Below are 23,133 nucleotides of genomic sequence, written 5' to 3'. Positions count from 1 at the left end.
GAAATGAAACGAAGGCTTAGACTCTTGCGGCAGCCTTGAATCTCCGGGAACCTCGGGGATTTGAATATTAAAGCTGCCCTTCCTCCCTGGCCACCCATACATATGCTCCACATTCAGGGCGGATGGCTCCAGCAACAAACCCAAACTGAGTTCTCCAACTGAACCTCACAAGAATCATTTCCCCATACACTGTGGGAACAAGGTTGAGAACTGACTTGAGGGGTATAGGTGACTCACAGATGCCATCTGCTAGTTAGTTAGAGAAAGTGTAAGTCACCAAACTCTGTTTCTGAAAAATTAGATTGGTATCTCTTTTTTTTACAACTTGAAAGAACCCTATCAAGCAAAGCAAATGCCAAAAGGCCAAAAACAACAGAAAATCTTAATGCATATGCTAAAACCAGACAATGTGGAGAATCCAACTCCAAACACACAAATCAAGATATCAGAAGAGACTCAGTACTTGGCAGAATTAATCAAAGAACTACAATTGAAGAATGAAAACATGGCAAAGGATTTAAAAGACATCAAGAAGACAATGGCCCAGGATATAAGCGACATAAAGAAGACCCTAGAAGAGCATAAAGAAGACATTGCAAGAGGAAATAAAAAAATAGAAGATCTTATGGAAATCAAAGAAACTGTTGGCCAAATTAAAAAGACTCTGGATATTCACAATACAAGATTAGATGAAGTTGAACAATGTCTCAGTGTCCTAGAAGTCCACAGAACAGAAAATGAAAGAACAACAGAAAGAATGGGGAAAAAAATCGAAAAAATCGAAATGGATCTCAGGGATATGAAAGATAAAATAAAATGTCCAAACTTAAGACTCATTGGTGTACCAGAAGGGGAAGAGAAGGGTAAAGGTCTAAAAAGAGTATTCAAAGAAATTGTTGGGGAAAACTTCCCAAACCTTCTACACAATATAAATACACAAAGCATAAATGCCCAGCGAACTCCACATAGAATTAATCCAAATAAACCCACTCCGAGACATATTCTGATCAGACTCTCAAATACTGAAGAGAAGGAGCAAGTTCTGAAAGCAGCAAGAGAAAAGCAATTCACCACATACAAAGGAAACAACATAAGACTAAGTTGTGACTACTCAGCGGCCACCATGGAGGCGACAAGGCAGTGGCATGACATATTTAAAATTCTGAGAGAGAAAAATCTCCAACCAAGAATACTTTATCCAGCAAAACTTTCCTTCATATTTGAGGGAGAGCTTAAATTTTTCACAGACACACAAATGCTGAGAGATTTTGCCAATAAAAGACCTGCCCTACTTCAGATTCTAAAGGGAGACCTACCAACAGAGAAACAAAGAAAGGAAAAAGAGATATAGAGAATTTTAACAGACATATATAGTACCTTACATCCCAAATCACCAGGGCACTCATTTTTCTCTAGCGATCAGGGATCTTTCTCCAGAAGGGACCATAAGCTGGGACATACAACAAGCCTCAAGAAATTAAAAAAAAAAAAATTGAATATACTCAAAGCACATTCTCCAACCACAATGGAATACCAATAGAAGTCAATAATTTTTGAACTGTAACTCCACTATTTACTTCCTACATGATTGAAAATACACAAACTCTAATGACAAATCAGTGGTTTTGAACTCAACGTATAATATGTAATTTTAGACAACTATATAAAGGTGGGGGAATGGAGGAGTATAGGAACATAGTTTACGTGTCCTATTGAAATGAAGGTGGTATCAAAGAAAAACAAGATTGTTATGGATTTAAGAGGTTAATTTTAAGCCCCACAGTAAACACAAAGAAATTATCAGGGAATATAACCATAGAGATGAAAAGTAGAATATGGGTTAAGAGAAATGGGGGAAGAGGCAATGGGGAGTTAAGAAATGAGTGTAGGGTTGCTATTTGAGGTGAAGGGAAATTTCTAGTAATGGATGATGGGAAAGAGCATTACAACATTCTAAATGTGATTAATTCCACTAACGGAAGGCTAGGGAGGGGGTGGAATGGGAAGATTTAGGCTGTATATATGTTTCCACAATTGAAAAAAAAAAAAAGACAGTCTAAATAGATGACAACTGAATGCCAAGGATGAACCTGGATGGGATCAGAGGATGGAGGAGAGGAGGCTCAAAGGGACACAGCTGAGACATAAGGAAAAAGAAATATAGAATGTAAGCTTTGTATCATTGTTGAATCTCTTGTACTTCTTAGCTGCGCTTAATGTAATTGCATAAAAGAATGTTCTTATTTATGGGAAGTGTATATGTGAATTATAATGTTTGTTCAAGGGTGTGTGCAGCTAGCTCTCATATGTTCAGGAGACAGAGCAATAGATGATGGATGATAGATAGAGAGGGAGGGAGGGAAAGAAATAGCGATGTGACAGCATGTTAAAGTTGGTGGATTGGGCTATCAGGGGAGGGGGGTCAGGGTATGATGGAATTCTGTGTATGGGGTTAGTATTGTTTTTGCAACTGTTTTTATAACTGAATTTATTTCAAAAAAAAAAAAAATCTTCCTTTATCTGTCTTCTAAACAGCCAAGTTTCTTCCCACATGTTCAGGCAACCTCTCTCATTCAAGTCACAATTTTTCTCGGTCTTAACACTCCTTCAGATTTTGGATAGTTAGATCTTCTCAGCCGCATCTTTAACATACAGTGGTCCTCCCTGCTCCCTCCTCAGCCAGGCCAGTTCATCAAACCTGGGATAATTTAAGGGCAAGGCTTTTATGTCACAATTCCTAGGTCTAGAGTGTCAATTCAATTGAAGCTAGGATCCATTGAAAAGCATCTCAGATGGGAACTGATACAATTATCACCAAACATTAGGAAAAGCAATCTAGTTATATCATGTATATGATAATGGAGGGAGAGAGGACTAATCTGGGAATCAGAAGACTTGGGTACAATTTCTTGATCTCTCACTAAAGGCTTTTTTTTTTTTTTTTTTTTTTTGATAAATTAAATCAGAAATGTTCCTCTGTAATAAATGTTGCAGAAAAATGTTTTTGATGCTGATTGCTTTACATTCTAAATAAGAAATATTACAGGAATTTCATTATATGTAGCCTTGCTCACTAAAAACACTAAAGTGAACAGAAGTTGACAAATTTTATATAAAGAACAAATTTAATAGAATAAGAAGAGGTTATTTGAGTTTTTTAAATCAATAAAATTTTAATTCCTACTTCATTCCTTGCAACAAAATTAGTCATAGAGGGAACAAAAGTTTAAATGTAAAAATCAGAGCCATAAAAGCACTAGGAAAAAATTCAGTGAATTATTTTTATAATTTCTGTTGAATGAAGAAAGTTATTCAAAGTATGACATAAAATTCAACTCAAAAATCATGAAGGAAAATATGTTTGCCTACATAAAAATTTAAAACATGTGAAAGGTAAAAAAATCAGCATAGACAAAGAAGAAAATCAAAAAAGAAAAAACTGGGAAAAAATATCAGCAACACATAAGGCAAAGAGTTCTAATATAGTATATATGTAAAAGCTCTTACAAATCTACAGCAAAAAGTAATGACCAAACAGAAAATTGAACAAAGCATTTGCAGAGACAATTCACAGAAGAATAAATACAGCTATCAGCTAACATAAAAAGACACTCAGTTTCACTAAGAATTAAAAGGAATCCTAAACAGAGCTACAATAAGAAATCCTATCAGACTGGCAAAGATTACATGCTATGTTGGAAAGGGTATGATGGAAACGGACTTTTTTATATACTGCTGATGAGAATTAAATTGATGCAACTTCTTTGGAAAACAGTTTGGCAATATTTATTAACTTTTTAAATGAGCATACCCTCTGACCAGCAAATCTTCCCTCCTAGGAATCTTGACTAAGGAAATATAAGTTCTAGAACACAGCTGTATACCGATATTTATTGCAGCACTGTTTATATTAGGAAAAGTTGGAAACAACTCAAATGTCCATCAATAGGAGCCTGGTTAAATAAATTATGATAAATCTATATGAAGAAAAACAGTGTTACTGTTAAAAGTAATACACTGGCTGTAAATTATCAAGGGAGAAAAATGTCAGTAGAGTACAAATCTTTTTCTGTTGTTTGGTAAAAATAATAAAATAAACATATATATAAACGTATCATAGAAAAAAATCAATAGTTACTCAACTGCTAACTGATTATATTTCTGGGACAGAAAGATATTTTGTAAAAGTTTTTAGGACATATGTGTTGCTTTTGTTATTTAAAGAAAAGTTAGATTTAAAAAAAAAATTTTTAAAAAGTCAGCCTAAGACAATTTCATGCATGCTTGATAATTTCAAAATGTAACGCATTACAGTTCTTGTATTATGTATACAACAAGGTCCTGAGTTCGGAGAAGTCAAAACACCTGAGTATAGGTCTTAGCTCTGCCACCTCAGGCCCTCAGTTTTGTCACCTCTAAACTGAGGCTCTTGGGTCTGGCTCAGGGTTCCCAATCAGTAAACCAGGATTGGGCCACAGCTACGCAGATACATTGGGTCCTTTAATCCTTGGGGTGGCAATGGGGCCACAGGAACCCCCAGCCTGGATGCCTCAGGCTACCAATAACCTCCTCCTTTTATCCCAGTGTGCTTTTCAAAGATTATCAGATTTTCTTCTGGCTGTGCCAGGAAACACTGGGCAGCACTGAGCCAGATCCTTTAATATACCTTCCCACAAAGAAACATAACGCTATGATTGAACTGAACTAATGAGAGCAGCTAAAGAAAAGGGGACCGTTGGGGAAAAAAAAACCTAAGAGTCACCAAAGGAGAAATGAAGACCCAAAGGAAGAAGCAAGCACAGAAAAGGATTCAAGAAATGAGAAAGACAAGAAAGAGAGGGCAGCTCACATTTACTGTCTCACCTGATGGCACAGGTCTGGAAGTAGACAGCAAGGGGCAGTATCTGGAGCCATGCTGCGCCCACAGAAATATCCAAAGTCACCTGCTTGGGCAGCAGACAAGCAGAAAACCTGACCTCTGTGGGAAGAGGCACTGAGGCCTGGTAAGTGAAAGCCAAGCAAAATCCCCTTTCCCCAGCTGTTCGCAACCTATCAGTTGCTAAATGTGGACTTTGCCCTTGAAATTCAATTCCTAGGCTAGAGCGATAATCTCTCAGTCCTGTCCTTTGTAAACTTGGCTAATCAACAGAACACCCTCAACACCAAGCCTGCCTGCAGTCCCTGAAAGAGCCCTGCCAGCAAAGAGGTTGGGCTGAAGGGCAGGAGGGAAGTTTTTCCTGGCATAACAGTCACCTACCCTAAAAGAAGAAAGTGCCCAGAATGGGAATTTTCCAAAAATCAGACAAACGGCAAGACCAGAGCTATTTAGACAGGAGCACATACCTGAAAGCCTCATCCAGCTATGGTGAGAAGGGTCATTCTGATTGAGGGCCTGAAGCTTTAGTTTTCCAGGCTTTGTAGATGTTACAGGGCCAGCCACCCAAGAGATTCTAAAATTCTAGACTACAGACTTGTGAACATGAAATCCCAGGTTATTGAAAGAAGGCAAGCCAGTTAATATTTGACCCTCACACCCATACTTACACCTCTGCTGCCCAGCCTCTAAATCTCTAACTGGGGTCCCCCACCACCAGCAGCAGCATTATTTGGGAACTTGTAAGAAAGGCAAATTCTTAAGAGCCACTTTGGACCTACAAGGTGGGTTTGCTGTACACGCAAATCTGAAAACCACTACTCTAAAGCTCCAGAGAGCTCTGCAATCTGGAGTTCAGCAGCCCAGGACTTCCCTTACTTTCTGCTTTTTCAATGAATTTTGAGGGACCAGAAAGAATATCACCTCTCTACTTCCATGGAATAAGACAGACAAAAGTCCTCCCATTCCAATTCTATGTTCCACAGTGTCTCACAGATTTCCTTTCTACATATGAAATCCAGTTGTTCCTTTCCCGCTTACAAAATAACAGCAATTCCCCAATTCCTGGAGGATTCAAATACCTGACCTCAACCAACCTTTTCAGCCTCATCCTCTAATTCATCTATGTATTATTATTCACAGTGGGTAAGCATTTAATGTCTGCTCAGTGAATCAGGGTTAAAGATAATCTGAAAAACACCCTCTAAAGGAATCTTTCCCAACCACGTATCTTTTCCTTCAGAAGTAAGGTAGTTACTGAGACAGGGATGGAGATGATAGGAAAGCAAAATCCAATTACTTACAAAAGAAATTCCTCCTTGTGTCAGGAATCTATGTTAAATCTGAAATTCAATTCATCCTTCTCTGCCATTCAGAAATCGTAACAACTAAACTGGCTGACTAGACTGACTGCAGATTTCATGAACACTAAGGAATGAGAGTTTCCAAACACCCCACATCCACTTCAGAATGCTGGCCCTTGATTTATAGACTCTAGAAAGAAACAGCCCCTTCAGGAAAAGACAGTCTATTCATAGAAATAGTCAATATGCAGTTTCCAATAAGTGTAAGTTGTGGCCTAATAAATTTCTCTCCTCAAACATTTCCAACAAACTTGGAAGTGTAAACGAGGAAATTAAGGTTTATTTACAAACACTAGTTTCCTGACAAATTACTTAACTTTTCCAAAGCCATATTCCATCTCCTTACCATAAAATAGGAGGAATTATAATCAGTCTAACTACTTGTGGGATATTAATGGGAAAGACCATCATTCTTCCTGCCCAGATAAAGAAGGGCGACTCAAGTTATCTGTTTCCAAGTCACAAGTCTCCCCAATTTCTTGATATGGACCGGCATTCTCAGTATTTAACCAAGTACTCCTTTCAGATAAGGCTAAAAAAACTTACTCAACTCCATAAACATCCAAAATCTAGCTTCCAGTGGACAGAAAGGATAACATGACAGTAAATAACACAAAACAACAAGGAAAAAGAATGCTCATTAAAAATTTTAGATAATAAGAGGAGCTGCATTTTGGTATGTGAAATCGAAGTAGGCATATAGGAAGAGCACATACTTTGGAATCATACAGTCTTAGATTCAGATTTTATGCAAATTAATTGTTCAGTTCCTCATCTGTAAGCATTAGAATATCAATAAACTCACAGAGAGTTCTAAGGATTTGCTAAAATGAGGCTAATGAAAGTACCTAGTATAACACAGGGTTGGGTCAGACTAAGCATTCTACTAATGATATGCCATAAACCTAAAATTTGTAGAAATTTTAAAAACATATTGCTTGACCCCAAGAGTTATGCAGAACTGAATTCTATTCATTCAACTTCCTCTAGCTAAGCAGCCACGTGCCTATCCCTACTCCACTTTCTATTTATTTCCCCGCATTCTTTTTCTTGATTCTTTCCAGACAAGCAAATGCAAAGTTCCTCTTAACTAACCATCCCTCTCAGATTTCTACACCTTATCTCAAGTTGTACCATAAACTTGATACATATCCTTCATGTTGGTTCACCAAACTCCTTACCATGGTCAAAGGTTCTACCAGAACTTGCCTCTACCAACGTATTATTTGCACTTGCTCTCTAGATTCTAACAAAGATGCCTTCCTTTATGTCCTTTCAACATACCAAGCTCTTTCCTACTTCAGGGGCTTTGCCTTTGCTGTTCCCTCTACCAAGAATGTGCTTTCCCTAAATCTGCACATGCATGGCTTCTTCGGTCCTTCAGCTCTTAGCTCAAACGGTGTATTCTCAAGAGAGGTCTTCTCTAAACTCTCTTTTGAAATAAGCTCTCAAGTCCCTGTTGCCCTCTCTCCTTTATATCAGCATTATTTCCTTCATAGCACGTGTCACTATCTTTATCTCGTTTATTGATTTGTTTACTTGTTTACTGGCTGCTCCCCATAGCCATACTTTAAGCTCCATGACAACAAGGATTTTGCTGTCTTATTGTTACATCCCCAGCATACAGAACATCACCTAGAGCAGAATGGATACTCAATAAGTATTCACTAAATGAATAAATACATTCAAACATTTTCTGAAAGAAGAGAGGCAGAGTTGGATCCCCACCCCCAGTTATGACTAACTAGTGACAGTGGAAGATGAGATCCCAAGGAAAGACTGTAAATTAAGAAGAGGCTGAGGATAAACCCCTGGGGAACACCAACAAACAAAGTCATCCCAATTATCCCCTGCTATCAGGGGCCCAGGAAGACATCACAGGTGTTGCAGTCTCCACGGTTTTCTGTTTCTTAGGGATTAGCTTTTTCCAGCAAGGTCATGTAGAAATCTAAGGTTGGGTGTTTTTCAGGTGAAAAGCAGTCTGGATAGCACTGCTTTAGAAATCCATGGGAGATTTTTAACCAACCTGGGTTTACCAAACAGTTGTAAAAAGTTCTGAGATGGGGGGATAGCAGAAAAAACTCTTCTATTTCCATTTAATAAGATTTAAATAAAATTAAAATTTCCTGTTGTTCTTGTTGTTTTCTCTTTAACTTGATCCTTGCCACTTCCCTTTGGGTGCTTACTCAGAGGTGAATTAACAAAACCCACAGCCCTTCTTACCACCAGCATCCTCACAGCTGGCTCTCCCAGTACAGCTAGTCATAACATCAACCCAGTGCAGCAGTGATGACTCAAAGCTAAAGGAATGGAGACCCAGTGAAGACAGTGCTAACCACTCCATTTCAAAACCAGCCATTTATCTGGTAGTCTTTTCATTTATGTCTGAACCCAATGAGATGGGTAAATAAGGGGTTAGAGGGAGGCAACGAAAATAAGGAACTTCAGCGCCTTCTTTACTTTCTAGAAACAAAAGCCTCCGTTCTCTAGATACAGCACAGCAGCTGAATTAGGCAAACCATGGACTGCAAACCAACATCCCTGCCAGTGCCAAGCTCATCTCAGCTGTCCCCAGGTATTTTCCTCTCAGACGCATGTACCATACTTCTTTATAGTTGTCAAGTTCTTTACAGTTTCTTTTCCCTATTTACATTCCATTTTGCCAAGTGACAAAGTATATATACACATGGCTCAGACTCTCTTGTCCTGAGATCTTTGCAAATGACTACAAAGCCCCATAGGTTGTTTCTAGACCCTGTGGTCTTCACTATCTTTGGGTTAATTACTCCATCAGAACACAAGGTAGGTCAACATATTGCTTATAAACTAAATGGGGAGGAGAATTCCAACATAATTTTATGCCAAGAAAACTCACCTCCAGTCGGAAATATATGGCATAGTTTTAGTGGCTATAAGTACCACCAAGGCTGAGCTTCTGATTATATAGGTGGTTGCTGTAGAATCTGAACTCCAGCCAGTGGGAGCCTACAGAAGCAAAACTGCAGAAGAAATAAAATGTTTGACTCTAACCTGCAGAGTCTGGTCTTCTAAAGCAAAAGGGACCTTAAATTATAAATAGCCTCCCTCAAAGGGAAAATTTGTGAAGCACCTACTCCCAGGAACTTCCGATTCTGCCCCAGGCCTGCCTGGGTTCAGCAGGCCCATAAATTGGCATTGTTGATAAGACCCTTCCAGGCAATATTTCAACAAAAGATAACAACAAAGCTGAGAGCTTTGGGAGCACTCAAAAGAGATTTGAGGGACTTAAAATACACTGCTAAGCTTGGCAGCAAAAGTTCCTGCTTCTTGCAGTTGGAAAAGGAAACTACTTTATAATTACACTTGAAGATAAGATGCACTGAGCTACTTATTCTCTTTAGAAACAGATTAGAATCTCTTCATCCCAATTCACTGCCCCTGCAAGAGTGATCTGAGCGATCACTGCTGGGGCAAGACTCACCTGGGGCAGAGGGGATGGGGGTGGGGTGGGGAAGGGTGGGATCAAGATGTCTCTTGGGAAGATGAAGTGCCATGAGCTTGCCTTGATGCAGGTAACTGTCTCAACCACAATCACATGCCCAGAAATACTCACCATTCTTTGTCACCTAGATCTCTCTGTCTCCAAGTTTCCCCTATCCCTTGGTCTCCTCTCCAGTCCTCCCACCTCCCAACCTGCTCTTTTACAGAGTTCTGCCATGTCCCTACCCCAGTGCCATATACCATACATTATTCATCAGAAAGGTTCCTCTCGGCCTAAATGCACACAGCTGCTGCTCCTTTGGTTCAGCCTGATTTCCCCTCTGGTTTACATACTTCCTCACAAAAGCAAGGTCAAAGAGCTATGATCTATATACTGACTGGAGGACACTTAGTACTGCTCTGCTGATATTAGATACCTGCTCAAGATGTAGAGCAAAGGGGCATAGCTCATATTTCTCATCTGAACAAACATGAAAACTAGCCACTCAGAAACAAACACTGCTTGGTTGACAGGGGAATAATAATTATAACAATAATCGCTAATATTTCATTCAGCATTTACTAGTATGAGGCACTGTTCTAGGCACTTTACATTCAGGTCTCCCCATAATCCTATGAGGTAGAACTATTAATTATTGTCTCTATTTTAGAGAAGAGGAACTGGGGCATAGAGAGGGCTAAGTAACTTGTACAAGGTTATAGAGCTAGTAAGTGGCAGAGTCACAATTTGAACCCCACCAGATTAACCCCAGAGTCCAGATTCTAAACATCACTTTTTGTTAGATGGTCCTTCCTCTAAAACACAGATTTGCCTTTGGGCACCTACTGGCTCACTCCAAACTCTGAAGCAAGAGGGTTAGTCAGAAAATACTTCCATTTTTTCCACTCAGAGAAGGGAATAGTGACGGCATTCACAGAGCTGGTCTAAATCGATGGAACAGAGCAAATATCTGTTGACCAAAATTTTCCCAGAGACACCAAGTAATACCCTTCTTCTCTCCTTCTGACTTGCTAGCTTACTAGGGACCAGGGCCTCTTTGCAAGTTGTTGCAACCTAGACCTACGCCTCTGAGAACAAGTTTCCAGTCTCCCAAGTTATGGGAACAAAGTCTAAACGCTTCCTAGAATCCAGCTGATGGGGTTAAAGAAAAGTCACTGAAATGATTTTTAAGCACATAACATATATAATATTTTGGGAAATAAAAAGCATAATATACTTAGTTTCACAGAACTTCAGGGAGCCTCATTAGAAAATAAGGCATACACATGTAAAATGTCAAATCAGAATGCTGATGACAAGTCTAACACTTTGCCTCTCACATTCCGGAAGGGTCTCCTCTGCCTGTGGATGGCAAGCATCCTTCAGGAGGATAAAGTTAAGCCTGTGAAATTAGGTTGAGAAGAACCACCTCACAGACTCTCCTGGGGTCTTGACAGAAAGATGAACAAAATGCAAAGTATAAGGTAGTCTAAAAGAAGACTACAGTTTTACGTTCCTAGTACAGTAACCCCAACCTGATTAAGAGATGCCAGCCCTACTCTCTTCAAAACACTGCTCAAAGTGGATAACAATAATGGAAAACACTGAATTTACTTTTAGCACTGGACTAAAAGCTTTACATGTATCATTTCTTTTAATCCTCACCACAATTCTAACAGGATAAATACTACTACTATCCCTATTTTACTACTGAGAAAACTGTGGCCCAGAGAGATTAAAATAACTTACCCAAGATCACACTAGTAAGCAGCATTACTAGTTAGTAGGTAGTAATGTCAGGTTCCAAACCTAGGCCTGTCAGAACCTGAGTCCAACTCTTAACCGATGTACTATACTGCATGTCAAATATTCACATTAAGTGTGGATAGTTCTAAGATAGCTGCTCTAAGGAGGTGCCATGCACCCACTGTGTCACTGACAGTTGAACAAATATACTACAGATTAATCATTTAAAAGCGATCTACAAAATTCAGTTGTCAAAACTCCATAAGGTAGCCTGTGTTCCAAGTCATAAGTAACCGCACCAAAATTCAGTACCTCAAACATTGCTAAAAAGTTCTAAACACTAGCTGACTTCCCAATTTTCTTTCCAAATTTCCTATCTCCCCCTCTCATCCCATCCTTTAACACTCTCAGAGAAGCTTTGACTCAGGCCTAGACCCCCTCATCCTCCTCCTATTTCCAGTCCTTTCTGTTGGCTCTCTTCCATCATTCAATGTCTTAAATCAGAGTCTAAGAGTTGGATCCCCCTCCTCTTTCCTGGACTAAGAACATAAGATGGTCACTAACCCCAACCTCCAGGAGGTCTATGTTCTCTCTCTCAATCATGCAGAGGTAAAAATGGTGGGGGGTGGGAGGAATAGGGACAGATCTAACTACAAAACAACATATAATACAACTTATATGCGGGTAAGTTTCATGCCTGATACTCTTTCGGATTTTCCTCAGCTCTTGGCCCAAGACACTCTGTATTCACTAAGTGAGTGAACAAACCAAGAAAGCATATGGGCTCCAGAGATGCCTCTGAGTCTAAGAACAAATGGACAGGGTGTCAACTCCAGTGCCAGTCCCTTCCACCCTATCCTCCCCTCTCAGTGAACCCTTAGGACCTGTACAACACTGTGTCCGTGAGTTCCCTGGGGGCAGGCTAGCTTTCCACTAAATGGTGAAGGCCTCCAAGGTCAGTCCACAGTTCCTTCCTGTGGCTCCTAAGAACTACCTTCTCCCCAGTCCCCTTGTCCAGGTACGCTCTCCTGTTTCCTTCTAGTAGCCTGCCTCCTGCTTCAGACCTTGCTCTCACAGTCCTCAGTTTATCTCATTTTTCTTATGTTCAACCAGTCTCTTATCCACTGTGCTGCTTCCTATTCACCTATCTCCAACTCACCTACAAAACCTCTTCAATGACAACAGGCACACATAAGAAGAGCCTGGATTTTTGAGAAAATGTGTGTGTATGTGTTGGGAGGGAAGGGTATTTTATGCCAAACCCTTAGGAACAGGTCTACTTTGGTTAAGGCGGCCACATACCCTTTAATAGGGAGAGTGCAATCTAACATTCAAGCAGTTTTTAGAAAAGAATAATGTGATAGTTAAAACAGCCCCCCATTCTCACCCTACCGCACCCTACCCTCAGTAATAGTAAATTTAGTATATCAGAGCCAAAGAAAATAAGAGATGGGATCTTTGGAGAATTCTTCAATAATGTAGTCTAGACAAGATTAACACCCTCCTCTCCCCTTAAAACATACACACATAAATACATATCCAGGTGAGTTTTCTAGGTCCTCTGGCTAGAAATGAAAGCTCCAAGTTTTTCTAGCAACACATTATGTGGCATGCCTCCCTAAGGTAGATGCGCCCAGCATTTCCCCAACCCGTCTACTGACACAGACGCACACAGCATCTCCCCGCCACCCCAGCAGCATAAAACAGAAGCACAGAGTCTCCCTCCCCATCCCCAGAAGAGGACACATGTTAATGCAAGTTCCCACGGGTTTTAAAGAAAAATCTCTGCAGACTATACCAGATGGTCATTTTTTTTCTTTCATGCCCTCCTGGCCCCATTTCCACTTTACATGATCCCTCTAACTCAAAGGGCTCAATTATCTGCCTGTAGATTTCCCCTTCCCCTCCTCCCAACCCACCCTAAATTTATCAATCCCCTGAAGCCATTGTAGAGGCCCAGAAGCGGAGGCCAAGCCAGAACTCTGAAGGGCTGCTGTCTGGCCTCCTCCAGACTCAGTTATGTGTCCCCTTTGCTTGGCTGCCTCAGCAAATTCTCTTGGGCCCAAGAGTACAAATCAGGAGTCTCTAGGACAGTGACAGGTAACAACCAAGAGAAACAACAGGAAGACGTGCTCTTCAGTCCCTTGGTCTTGCTCCAAAGAGAGGAGCTTTGGAAGCCCAGGACTGAGACCCTTCCTCAAGTGCCAGGCAGACCTCCCCAAAGTAGTTCTTAGCATCATATGAGTTGTCCAAAGGTGAGGAGTGGGGCAAGCCTCTCTTAGTTCCAAGCAGTATGGCCATGATATTTGGAGTCTCAGGTGCCCTCCTAAACTATACGCCCAGCCCTTCATTCCAGGCACAGGAGCAGAGCCAGAAGACATGAGATGCCCTTGGCTTGTCCTCCCAGGTATTTTCAAAGTTTCAACTTCCTTGGATGACTGATTATTCTAATTTTAAAGGGAGTTAGCCCAGGGGATAGCGTGCAGGAAGGGGTGGGGAGAAGAGAGGGAGAGAGGGAGTGAGAACAGGCATGTTACTTTGTAATCCTTAAGGAACATAGAGGGATCCAATTTGTGACTCAGCTCTGGGAAGCTGGACTGCCAGGAGTGGAGAACAGCTGCAGTCCCAATCTAAGCTGTGGATAAATCCTCCTTTGGGCCTTCAAGGCTATAATGATGGGACTCACCTGAAGGAGGACTCTGTTGTAAAAAAAAAAAAAAATCTGTCTACTCTGGGTCTGCTCAGGGCTTCTTCCCAGGCACCACTCCAGGGAATAGCCGGCAGTTTTCCCTTATCCCACAACAAAGGCTGAGGCTGTGGGTGGGGTGGCCAGTTCCTCCCCTCATCTTCCTACCTGATATGCCATAAATCCTCCAGATTCACTGAAGGCAGATCTGGGATACCCTTGCCTAGAGTCTCCCCTCCCCTATCACTCTGTTCCTTAGCACAGTCCCATGGTGTATCAAGTGTCTCTGCCCTTGAAATTCCACTTCCTTGTTTCTTTCTTTGTTTTTTCCCCTAAGCTGTAGCCATGCAGGTTCCTGAAAGAGCTGCCCAGCCCCCAAGGAGACTTTCAGAACAAGGCATATAATACTTCCTACCAGTTAGAACCCTGACTTTCAAACTCAGAATGGAGGAGAAAGGCCTCTCTGTCCACCCAAAAGTTTCCCCAGCAGAACCTAGCAGGTGAGGGAACCAGCTCTGACACCTAGGAACCTCTTTTCCAGCTATGAAGTTTATGACGCCATAAACTGGGTTGCCAGGCAGCTGTGGGACCCTGGAAGCAAAGGGCCATCTTGGAATCCCTCTCCTCAATACTTCACAGCCCTTATTTTACATGAGTCAGGTGACCTAAGGAAAGCTTCACCTCTGAAGGATCGTTTATGAGGTTCAAAGTCTCCAGTGAACATTACTCTTATTAAACTTCCCAACCCAAAAAAAGCACATTTGTTTCCTTTAACATCTTGAAGGTTTTTTTTTTCTCTCATTTTTATTTATAAATGCAGTAAAGAAGAGGGCATTTTATAATTGGGGAAGCCAGAACAGAGAGCAAAGTGATTTCCAGAAAAGAGATGGGCCATCCCTCAAGCTTCAATTCATAACATCTTACATTATATAGGACTTCGCTTGTTTAAAAGTACTTTCAGGGAAATTACCTCATTTGCTCCTCCTAACAATCTTGTGAAGTAGTTATTACCCTTACCTCCATTATCTCACAGTAAATAACTCTGAAATGCATATAGGTTAAGGGCCCATGGCCACCCAGTGGGCAAGGGGCAGAGCCTGACCACAAATTCCAGTTTCCTAAACCCAAACCCATTATTCTTTTTGTTACACCAAAAGAAAGAGCACCAGCCCCTCAGGGCTGGGTCTCGGCTAGCCCTCTTTACATATGTAGGGATGGTAATGTTGGAGGATCACTAGCCACACACACTTGAGTAGAGAAGAACTGAAATTCTGGATTAGCATTATCCATTAAAGGGCCCACTGGCTCAGAGAGGCCTCCTCCTCACATCCCCCAACTCCAATCCCAACGAACAATGCTATGCAACATCCTCCCCCTCCCCCCGAAAAAGTAGGTTTCAACTAAGCAAAAGATCCCTGGAATGTAGGGAAAAGAGGAATCACTTTAGAAGTGGCCCATCTGAGGTCCAGGGTGATTGAGTTCACCCTCATGGTCCCTCAGGCCACAGCACTGATGCATATATGTACACATTAAGGGAGCCAGAATTGGGAACACAGCCAGTGCTCGCATTGGCAAATTGACCCGAAGTTAATCAGTAGGCCCCCTCATTGTTTGCCAGAATACAAAAGACATTCTGTTTAGAAAGTTCAAGAAGAAAAACTGAAAAGCCAGGACAGCAGCTGTTCCTTCAGCCCACAGAGAAACCAAAGCAACCACAAAGTTTCCTGAGGCCCAGGAATAAGTTTAAGGTATAATATGGCTGAAGTGGAAGCAGATCTCCTGATGGATCTCTTGAGCATCCACTGAATTCACCCTCCTAACATTATTACTGACAACCTAGCCACTTCATCACCTGCCTCTAAAAGTGCCTTTCTGGGTGAGTCTATTTTCCTAGGCACACATTGAATTCACCAGACACCACAGGCACCTTGAGCTCCTGACTCTGCACATCCAACCTCCTGCCTCTCTTCTAGGTCAGAACAAGTTTTACCAAAACATAGGACAATCAGAGTGAAGAGAGCACATGGTGTGGACACTGCATGCCCTGAGATTTGGTAAAAATATTAACCAAAGGAATCCTCCTGGCTCAACCACAGTGCCTCATGTCTTCTCAGGCTTCCTAGCTTTTAGCAACAGCCACTGTGAGCTCACTCAGACATCTGGAGAAGAAACCTGTTTGCAGGTCCCCTAACTCCAAGACACCCTCCTCCTCCACCGCACGTATCTCTTAGGAAAGCCTGTGATCAACCTTACTAATGAAGGAAGACAGCTTGCTCCTTACAAGCTACTTTGCAGAGACAGACAGACAGACAGACACCCTGTCAGATGTCCCTATGATATTCTCTCCATACTCATAACTCCTCCAGGGGACTTGGAACTGATGAAAGACTCCTCGCTGAGCTTAATTAGCTTTGATTGTTTTTCATTAAAGGTCAGACATAGAATCACCAAGAGACAAAACAGACAGTGTTCACTAGAACAAACCAAACCACTCAAAAGATACTGGAGTTTCCATGTATGAACCACAAAGACAATGCTGGAATAACTCATTTTTTCTATACAAAAGACTCTTCCTGTAAAATGTCTGGTGCCTTTATGCTAAATAAAAGTAAATGATGATTCCTATTGTGAAGCCTAAGCACCTCAAATTCAGCAAAAGTGAGATCAGCTAGATCTGCAAAGTCAAGAAAATTGGCTGTCTCCCTCCTCCTTAAGCTAATAGAATCCAACTGCTGGAGCATGACATCATTCCTGAGCCCCAATCCCTGAGCATAGAGTGCAGACGCTCGCCTGCCTCCCAGAAAACAGCCCCAAGACTGTGGCCAGGAAAGAAGGAAAAACAATCCAAGACAGGGGTTGACCTTACCTGAAAGTCCCGGTGCTTTCCTGCCCACTCCATTCTCGGCAGAGTATGGCTCACACCACAGTCTGTTGGGGAGCCCAGGGCCCCCAGATCCACTCCCTTAAGCTCCCGATACCTGCTGCGAGCTTCCCACAGCTCCTTCCTCTGACCTTTTGCAGTGCTCCTTCCAGCCAAATGAGTGAAGCACACAGCTAGCCGGCCAGGCCAGTTGTCATGGAGACTCTGTTCTTGCCAGGCGCGCTCTGGCTCTCACTGTCTCCAGCACTCTCTCTCTCTCTCTCTCTCTCTCTCTCTTTCTCTCTCTCTCTCTCTCTCTCTCTCCTATTACCCCAACTAACTCCCTCCCCAACCTCAATCTCAATCTCTTTCTCTCTCTCTCCCTCTCTCTCTCTCTCTCACACACACACACACACACACACACACAGACAACACACACACACTCAGTTCAATTCTGGGAGGCTTCCATGAAACAGCACTGTCTTTTGATCACTCAGTTTTTGCACACATTCCACTCCTCCTACCTCCCTTCCAGTCAAACAGGGGCTCTGGGCTGCTCCTGGGAACTTGCTTGAACAGCTCAGAGGGGACAGTGAGTGGACTTGTTTTCTTCCCTCCAGTGTCTCATTTTTTATAACTTGGAAGACTCCCGGCCAGGGGGGAGGGAGTTAACAGGAGTGTTTGGAGGGGAAGCAAGCCCTTCCTCCGGGTCCTGGAACTCGGGTAGGAGGGACTCAGATGCATTGCCTTGACTTGTTTGTGCACTTGGGATTTTCCGGGCAGCAGTTGTGGCGGAAATGCACTTACATCCCAGGAGTTTGCCTGGACTGGCCTCTCTGCTTACCTTACTGACTGCCCAGGTTGTGGCGGAGGCTCTACCCAGTGCAGGGACTCCTGGTACTAGTGCTGGTGCCCAAGCAGTCTCTCATCTTCCTGCAAGTGAGAGGAAAGACACTAGGTCAGGACCAGTAAGAGTCCTAGGCAAGCCCAGAGTCACAGCCCAGGCAACATACTTGGTATATATACAGCCACATCTCTGCCCTGCCCAGGGTTTGCAATTAAAACCCAGCTTAATGTAAACTGCTGGCACAGTCAGTAAAAATATCACCGCTGACCAAGAGCTAGCACACAACCTGGGAAACAGGAGACCCTCTAAGTTTAGTCCCCTCCATGTATAATTCTGCTTTTACATGTATTATTTTGTTTGATCCTCTTGACCTTTTGAAAAACACTGGACAGATATTATAACCTTTTTATAGATGGGAAAACTGGGACTCAGAGAGATCAAATGTTTGGGCCACAGTTACACTGCTAGTTAGGCAGTCAAAGAACTAAGAATAGAGACCAGTCCAGTGACTCCTAGTCCAGTACACTTTCCACTAAAGGTCACTGCCATCTGATCTTGAAAACAAACAACTTTTCAATAATCAGCTATGAGATACAAATCTGGGTTCCCAAGGGAAGATGTAGAGTCATTCTGAGTCATGCTGAGGTAGGTCTAACTACCCAACCTCTTTATCATAAAGATTTGATAAATCCTACCCTTTAACTATAAATTACTTCACACTTTTATAAAACTCTCTCGTAAATCTTGGCTCATTTGTGCAACACAACAGTCCTGAAAATTAGGACTGCTATTATCACACTTATTTAACAGATTTTTTTTTTTTTAACCTAAAAGAGAGGTAAGATAACTTGCCTCTGCAGGAGCGGTGGGGTGGGTGGGTGGATGGGGGGCAGTGGGGGTGGGCACAGAATCAGGAGATAACAGATAAAGCACCCAGCTCTCTTCTGTACATTAAGCAGAGTATTGCACAGGGCAAAGCAGGGCTCTGATGACCTTGACAGTTCTGACTCCATCACTAATTAGCTATGCGTCCCTGGGTAAGTCACTTAACTTCCCATTTTCCACATCTATCAAACCTATCTCCTGGGCAGTTGACAAATTGACAGCTGGGGTGAGCATCAAAGGAGATGGGGGAAAAAAAAGGTGATGAAGTATGTGAACACACTTTTCTTACGCCAGGCACTGGGCTAGGAACTTAATTCATCTCAGCTGCTCATCAAAAATAAAATAAGATAAAATAAAATCCTGAGGCAGTTGGTATCCCCATAAGAACAGGGCACTGAGGCTCAAGGCAGATTTTTCCAGTGTTAATTTTCCAATGTTGCTCCCTAAAACACGTATTCTAGAAAGGTTCTGATGGAATGTTTAACGCAGCAACCTCCTACGGAATCCTTGTTTCAGTTAACCTCCAGCACTTCCCAAAACTCTCAAAACAAGATTTTAAGTGACCTGAGCTTAAAAGAGAAATATAAGCCAGAAACTAAGGTGGGAGAAGTGATACAAAATCCAAAGGGAATGACAGGATGACACAAATCCTCAATGGCTGAACATGCTGCTTTAAAGGAGGCAATCAGCACTTCAAAGGGGGTATACCCAATTACCCATTATAAATGCTCAGCCTGACCCAAGCACCAGCCCAGAAATCCCTCGTCGACCCTACTGTCTCAAGTCTATAAAGGAAGACAGGATGAAAGAGCAAGCGAAACACCATCAAATCACCAAACATCTCCCTCTTCACTTCCCAAACAGGCACAGTCACCAAATTCCAGAGATCCCTCTGTGATTCTCAAGCCCCTCAAAATGCACATTCCCTTTACCCAGTCTGCAGAATGAAGTGATAGCCACCCATTTTTACAATAAAATAATATTCACAGTTATCATATTAACATCAACTAACATTTACTGAGCGCTTACCATGTGTCAGGCACTCTTCTAGGCAGTGTGAGGGGACAGGAGCCAGGGTTGAGTACTGAAGCTGATAAAAGTCTGCCTCTAAAGTAATCCTAACTTCAAAAAGCCCTCAGACCAGACAGAGAATGCAGGCCATGCTCCCCCTAGTGGCACCCTGGAGTTAACGAGGTTCCTCAGGATCTGGCCCTCAGGGGGAAAGGATAAAGAAAGGACCTCACTAGTAGGAGAACTGGATCCCCTGCTTGGGTTCCAGTTGAGGAACTGAGCTCCTTGAAATGGGAAGAGCCAGAGGACAACTAAATCCCTCCTGCTGCCTCTGCAAGACTGGATTCATATCAACCCATTCGGCCTTTCCTGAAAGACAGGGATTTTGCAGCCTTAGGCTGTCTAATATTTAGTATGCTCAAGCCAGAAACCTGGGAGTCATCTTTGTCTCTCCCTACTTCTCTCTCCCCGCATCTCATCTCCACATTTACCATTTACCAACTCCAAACAATTCTACTTCCAAAATGTATCTTTTATCTGTCTGTTTTTCTCCACCTCCCTATCTACCCAGTCTTGCAAAAGCCTCTTAACTGGTCGAACTCCACAGCTTCCACTCTTGCCCCTACAAATACATTTTCCATGGAGTTGTCTGAATCACCTCTTTACACTGGATCAAGTCATTTTCTGCATAGCACACTTCAATGACTTCCCACTGCACTTAATAAAATCTAAATTCTTACCAGAACCTACAAGGCCCAGCATGATCCTTCTATGGCACAATTCCTGCCCTCCTCCTTTGTGCTCTAGCCACACAAGCCTACTTTTGGTTCCCCCAAAGGGCCAGATTTTTCCAGGGTATTCTCTCCGCCTGGGAAACCCCCCTTCCCCAGTCTCTGCCTGGCTGACCCTTACTCATCTTGCCTCAACTTGACTGTCACCTTCTCAGAGAAGCTTTCCACAATCCTCCAATCTACATGAGGCTCCCCCATACTTATCCTTCATAGCACTAACAATAATTTGTAATTACATGTCTATGTTATTGTTTGCTTAACGTCAGTCTTCCCTCGCGGGTTCCTTGGGAGCGGGAATCTGGGCTATTTTGCTAACCACCATATGCCCTGCACAGTACAGGGCCCAGCTCATAGCAGGCACTCAGTAACTGTCCGCTGAATGGTTGTATAAAAACCCATTTCTTCCTGCCTTACAGAAAGAGGAAACAGCACCACTATTTCATGTCACTCATAGCATCCTTTCGTAGACTTAAAAACAATAATTACATCTCTTTTTCTCTTGTGCCTTGTCTGTGGGCTCAACCAAAAATTCCTGTAAAGTCTCCCTGTGGTTTATTTCCCAGAACTTTCCTCATAAAGTCACTCTCCTGAGGATGTGCTCCAGGGTTCTACGGCCTCTCCCATTACAGAGTACTCACTCACAGGCACTCCATCACCACAATGCCATTGCCAAACCGAGCAGGATGCAGGAATGGCCCAACTCCCAGCTCTCACGGAATGAGAAGGTTCTCTCAGGTCAGCTCCATTCAGCGACAAAACTCTATTCTCTCACCTCCTGTGCACAGGTCACCATGCTTAAAAAACATATATATATATATATACATATATATATTTTACTAAAAATACATCATTTTATTTTTATAATTTGGAGATCAATGTAAAATGTTGTTTGAAGAAAGGGTTTCATTGCTAAAAGAGTTGGAAATCTGCTGTCTGGGAGAAAATAACGAAGGCCTAAATAAGAGCAACGGCAGTGTGAAGTGCAACCTCCATCTCATGACATATACTACCACTAAATTCCACAATTCTTTCTGGCTTCATCCCCTCCCACACCTCCCCTGCTGCCACCACCTATTATAGGCCAACCGCAGCACACCACCCAGTTCTCCGAAAACAGACTTCCTCTCCCTATCCTCCCTGACCCCCTTGACCTGTTGCTCACAATTTTATCTGAGTACCTCTCCTTCTCCCATTAGTAAAATCTTACTGCCTTCAAGACCCAATTCAGTTATCACCTCCTCTTTGAAATATCTTGATCTCCTGGCAGAATCTGTTAGTCTCCCTTGTATGCCTACAGAGTTTGAAGATGCCTTTATTATGGCGTTTGTACCACTTTATCATTGTTATTTGTCCCCCAACTCCCACACAGATGTTAGCACCTCCATTTTTGTATTTCACTCAGAGTGGGTGATCAATTAATGTGTGTGAAATAAATGATCACTGAAAAAACTCTTTCAAAAAAAAGAAAAACATGAAAAAGTTAGGGTACTCACTGCCTTAGACACCCCTGAAGATGAAGAAAGAGATTACATGAAAGGAAGGGGTAGCAACAAACAAGATAAGATTGAACAAAAGTCTATGAATACTGCAACTTTATATAACTACATATACAGTTTTGGATGCTGGGGTGTTGGAATGACTAGAAGAAGGTAAATGACATGGTGGAACTATGGCCTACAGCATTCTCTGGGATTTGCTCTATAGCTGCTCGTTGAATTGTGCCTTGAAGGTCTTCACCTTTCTGTATATACCCTGTATTACATAATAAGGAAAGACTTGAAACTGTGGAACTGTAACTCTAAACAATTTTTGAAATTACCTATATGACTGCTTGTTGAGCTGTACATCAAGAGATGACACCTTTCTGTATGTATGTTATATTTTACAATAATGGAAATGGCTGAAGTTGTGGAATTGTAACCCATGACATTCTTTGAGGATTTGCTCTCTAACTACTTGTGAAATCATACTTTGAAAGTTATCACTGTTATATATTTAGGTTAAAGTTCACAATAAAAAAAAAATAAAAAAAAATAAACAGAAACAACTGTCCCTCTCTGTAGGGTGAGGGAACTTGAAGGAACATTGTACCAAGAAACTGTGTGTATGATAATTAGACTCTAGATGAGGTCACAAGAGGGGTTTATGGTCTTTTCTTGTCTCTTTAAAGACAATGAATTGCTGAACCTAAAAACACAAGAGCAGAGTAAATCTTTTAAGGTCACTCCTTACTTTGGGATCAAAGGGATTCAAGAAACGTGAGCTGTTATTTTAATTTTACTGATTGGATCCTAGAATGCCTAAAAGATGACTAAGAGATGAGCTGTAGCCTCAGGTGCCTCTGGGGAATCTAATTCCCAATGCCCACCAGATTGGAGTCCAGTGGCCCCTCCAATTCTGCCCGAGGAATGGGGGATCAGGCACGTGTCTTCCTGGATTCTCCTACATCAGGCTCTAGCTGCCACATGAGCAGGCAGGTTTATAGAAAGGCCCTTGAAAGCTATAAGATTTTATTTTTCAACCTCTGAGTGGCAACATGGTAAGACGGGAAAAATTAAAAATCCAGGAATTGAGAAAGATTCAGCACACTAGATCCCAGGCTTGGCTTCC

General features: G+C 42.1%; 1 protein-coding gene across 1 annotated transcript in view; it reads right to left on the bottom strand.

Annotated features, from left to right (window-relative positions):
- Positions 1-23,133, bottom strand: part of DENND2B (DENN domain containing 2B) — a 190,674-nt gene that overhangs the window by 110,877 nt on the left and 56,664 nt on the right. The window contains 1 exon segment of the mRNA XM_037840044.1: positions 17,834-17,922. The gene's annotated coding sequence lies outside the window, so the exon portion shown is untranslated.

The sequence above is a fragment of the Choloepus didactylus genome, chromosome 6, assembly GCF_015220235.1.
Source record: "Choloepus didactylus isolate mChoDid1 chromosome 6, mChoDid1.pri, whole genome shotgun sequence".
In the NCBI taxonomy this organism is placed as follows: domain Eukaryota; kingdom Metazoa; phylum Chordata; class Mammalia; order Pilosa; family Megalonychidae; genus Choloepus; species Choloepus didactylus.
The sequence above is the reverse complement of the archived record's forward strand: the minus strand, read 5'-3'. Positions and strand labels throughout refer to the sequence as shown.